We start from the raw sequence: 4,509 nt of genomic DNA, 5'->3' as shown, positions 1-4,509 counted from the left end.
ATCAGGTTCTGGATGCAGGTCAGCTGATCCCAGAAACTCTGTGTGCAGCAGCTTCATATCATCTGTTTACTGAACTGAACTGCAAAAAACATATTTTCAATCTATTTATTGGCAAGTTTAGTCTAATAATTGAAAACATGGATGAAATAAGAAACATGAAACAAGTAAAATAAAATACATACAAAGCAGAACACAGCTAAATGTATCAAAAGTATGTCTATGTAATATTAGAATTATCTGAGACAATTAATTTTGGTTTTTCATTTCCCCCCCAGTAAGAGGTTTTTATTTAATAGGATTTTTGGACAAAAACATCGCAATATATCACCTTGCTTACAGTATCGCAATATATCAAGATATATCGTATCGTGACCCCTCTGCCATGATATGTGTATTTTCGCTAAATTCTTGCCAATWCACAGCCCTAGTAAACTGTAACTTGACTGCATTTTTAACAGTGGATTCAAGCTGCAGGGTTATTTTTAAACTGTGTCTGTTGTTGACTCATTCTTCGTTACAAGGGTCAGGGCTAAATTGTACAAATGAAGGGGTTGACTTTGCAATTGATGAAATTAGTCTGTTGAAGTGAGTGGCGAGGAGTGTTAGTCCAGCTCTGCACACATCCTTCCAGATGACACGCCCTGTTCCATCCAGGGAATTTACCCCACCAGTGGCCAAGAGGTCAAGTCTTCCCTGGCACCATCTGTTAACTGTGGCCACACCCCTCTTTGACAGTTGCTCCTTGAAATCGTCTGGAAAAGCTTCTGTGAATTGGGCTAGTAGTTCACACGGATGTTGTTTTGTTTAAGAACCATTTGGGCCAGGTCAACCATTAAGAATTCTTAATTTTGATGGTAAAACTCAGTTTTGCACATTTAACACTTGTAGAAGAACCTCACTTCAGTAGCTGTGTTTCCATTGACCAGGAAAATGCGCAAATTAGAATTTCRAAAATAAATTTGCTCAATGGAAACACGTCAATTTTGAAAAAAAAAAATTTTTTTTCGACAAAATGTTTTTTGCGCTAGGATGAGGTGGTTTTTCGGTCATATCGAAATAGTTGTTTTTCGCAAAACTGCAACGGAAACACTTTTTTCGCATCATGGGAGTCACGTGAACCGGCTGTTTCTACTGGTGAAAAAGACCACGACTAAGAAGATAACAGGAAGTAGAAGTAGTAGTAATATCACAGAAGTAGTATAAAATAGTAAACTCACCGACTACAATTTCCCAAAAACACAGCATACGTAGCCGCTCCCAAGTAGGGACTTGTCTCTGGAAAGCCTCGATAAAAGACGCCGACGTCTCCTCTGATGATGAGCGCTAGTGTCATGGTAGCAACATGCTATGTGTTTACATCCATCGCCGCCATGTTTGTAATGACTTATCGCGAGAACAAACGTATTCACGTGACTTTAATAACATTTCTTACTTAATGGAAACACTGCAGTTGTGAAAATGTGTTTTTCGACATTAATAGAATATCGACAAAGTTTTGCGCACWTTTGCAATGGAAACACAACTTATGGTAGAATGTCCATTCATGGTTTTAGAATTTTCTATTTGCTTTTAGCAAAAGTGGGTTCAGCCATAAAATCACAATAATCCTCAAAATAAGCTTCATCTCACCCTAAGCAGAGACTGTAAACATAGTAAAAATAAAGAGCTGTTGAGGTGAGCTCAGGTAATGGAAAATGATAACATCATTAACTATGTTAATCAATTTTCTGTCGCAAAAGATTTCATCTGAGGTCGTCCTGGATTTACTTGTGCAGCAATGGATAAAACGGTCGATCTTCATCCCTCCACATCAGATAGACCAGACAACTATTCCCCCGTCAAAAATACCTTCACCAAAACATGACCATTCGTTCTGAGTGTTCATGCCCAGGATCAGAAGATCAACTGAAGTACTCAATCCCTCCAGCAGACCGTAGGCCTGGGCACTACTCTAAGAGCTGGAGTGAAGATCTGACCCTGAACTGAGGGTTCAGATGCTTTTTATAAGCTCTCTATTTTTTCTGACGAAGATTGGAGAACTTGTCATAAACGCCTTATTTGTATCCTAGTTTCCTGTTTTTATAAGAGTTCGGCATGTCTCAACCTTCCACATCAGAGCCCACCTCCCACATCTTAAAACATTTAAACATTCCTTCCTCTGAAAGGGCATGCACTTTCATAGAACATAAACCCCTCGTCCATCAGCCTCTGACTAACAGAAAATGATAGAAACAAACTTAGTGTGTACAGTAGTCATGYTTAGAATGCTAACAGAGTCCAATCTGTGCACATAAACCCAATAAATGTAAAGCATCTCAATATTTTACAGCTTTTTGGCTGCAATGAGTCTGTTTTATTATTCTGTGCGAAATGCAGTTATGTGCAGGTTTAAAAAAAACTATCAAGTCCCATGGTTTTTATCTGCGCATTGATACCTTTGTTTGATATTTAGTGGTAATTGTTAAGAGAGCCCAGAGCTCTTTGATCAGTATCCACTATGGATCAAAAATCAGCCAATAATTTCTGCTGTTGCTGATTCAGCTCTGTTCAGGAGCTCCTACCGACTCCGTCTAGACTTTAACTTACCGTGACAAACTTAGGGTTTACACCTGAACTCTGTCAAAAGAATCTGCAGTCAAACATATTTAACCAAGAGGCCTGTGGTCTCAGCTAGGATGCTGCGACTCCACTGAGCCCTGGGTCCTCCCCATCTCTTCTATTGATGAGAGTTGTACAACCCTACCTTATCTGGGCTGTGTTCAATTTTCTGAACACATGCTAATAAAAGAGGTCCAGACTAGTTCCACAGCTGGTTGGAGTTGAGTTATAAAAGGCCATGGAGCCTTTCAGACCTGTGTTTAACTCTGTCTTAATTCAGTCTGAATGACCCCTTCATGTTGAAGCGTCCAATCCAGTCCAACTTTATTTGTAAAGCACTTTTTGCACCATAGTAGAGCAAAGTGCTGTACAGAATCAACCTTCCAACACAGCTCATACAAAAACAAACTCAATCACAATTAAAATAGGAATAAAAACCACAGAAAAATAAAAGCAAGTAATAAAAAACAAAGTAAAAACAAGGAATAAAAAACAATAAAATACTGAAAAACTAATTTAAAATCTAGAATAAAAACAACATTTCTACAAAAAATAAAATCTAGTATAAATGGACAACAAAACCCATCACACAGTGTCAAAAGCCAAAGTAAACAAATGGGATTTAAGACGARTTTTAAAAACAGCCAATAAAGAGGACTGTCATGTTGTAATTTATATAACTCAAACTGAAGAGAGCGTTCCCACATAGAAAAGCTTCTGGCCCACACAATGCACTAACATTCAGTCCAGATACAACACACAATGACAGCCCTGTGGAGGCCCAGAGGTGTGGGCCAGCACCACATAAACCAAACCAAAGCTGGGCCAGCCGTGGTTACAGTCCATCATTGCCAGATCTGGGTCTCATGTATGAACGCTGCGTACACACACCTCACATATACCTGTAACCGTGTTTCCATCAAGGCTTTTTGATGCACATTTAGAAGTGTCGCATTAAAAATGCGATAAAAAGTCGGATGGAAACAGCAAAATTCGAAAAAAAATCCTCAATTCGCTAAAAGGTTTGTACGCTCGCTTGAGGTGGCTTTTGGATGATTCGCAAAGTAGTTAATGCGCAAAACTGGAGATGGAAACACGTTTGCCGAATAAATTCTGACGTAGCGCATATTTACCTCACGTGACGTTCAGCTGTTTCCACTTTCCTGCCTCGTCCCGACGTAGTTGCACTGCCTTTCTGCTGCGTAGTTCAACATTGCGTTTATTTCCCTACGTCTCCTGGCAGCGTTAAACATTGCCTGTACTAGCTGAATAGATAGAATAATTACAACTTGCCCAATAGCAAGGCATTCACAAAAAAAATCGCTCCATTGTCTCTAGATGATTAGCCTCTGCTAGTTAGCAAGTTTCACTTCCTGTTTACTACCGCAAAGCTTGTCGCCGACGTCTGACGTAATCACACGTTGCGTAGCCTCGTCTGACGTAATCGCGTTGCGTAGCCTCGTCTGACGTAATCGCGTTGCGTAGCCTCGTCTGACGTAATCGCGTTGCGTAGCCTCGTCTGACGTAATTGTGTTGCGTAGCCTCATCTGACGTAATTGTGTTGCGTAGCCTCGTCTGACGTAATCGCGTTGCGTAGCCTCGTCTGACGTAATCGTGTTGCGTAGCTTCGTCTGACGTAATCACGCGTTGCGTAGCCTCGTGTGACGATATCACACGTTGCGTAGCCTCGTGTGACGAAATCACGCGTTGCGTAGCCTCGTGTGACGAAATCACGCGTTGCGTAGCCTCTTGTGACGTAATCGCCTTGCGTAGCCTCGTCTGATGTAATCATGCCTTGCGTAGCCTCGTCTGATGTAATCACGCCTTGCGTAGCCTCGTCTGATGTAATCGCGTTGCGTAGCCTCGTCTGACGTAATCGCGTTGCGTAGCCTCGTCTGACGTAATCGCGTT

At 41.1% G+C, this 4,509-nt stretch overlaps 1 protein-coding gene across 1 annotated transcript in view; it reads left to right on the top strand.

Annotated features, from left to right (window-relative positions):
• Positions 1-4,509, top strand: part of LOC106532592 (DNA (cytosine-5)-methyltransferase 3B) — a gene marked incomplete in the record, with an annotated part of 88,024 nt that overhangs the window by 57,864 nt on the left and 25,651 nt on the right.

The sequence above is a fragment of the Austrofundulus limnaeus genome, unplaced genomic scaffold (genome assembly GCF_001266775.1).
Source record: "Austrofundulus limnaeus strain Quisiro unplaced genomic scaffold, Austrofundulus_limnaeus-1.0 Scaffold798, whole genome shotgun sequence".
NCBI lineage: Eukaryota > Metazoa > Chordata > Actinopteri > Cyprinodontiformes > Rivulidae > Austrofundulus > Austrofundulus limnaeus.
The sequence above is the reverse complement of the archived record's forward strand: the minus strand, read 5'-3'. Positions and strand labels throughout refer to the sequence as shown.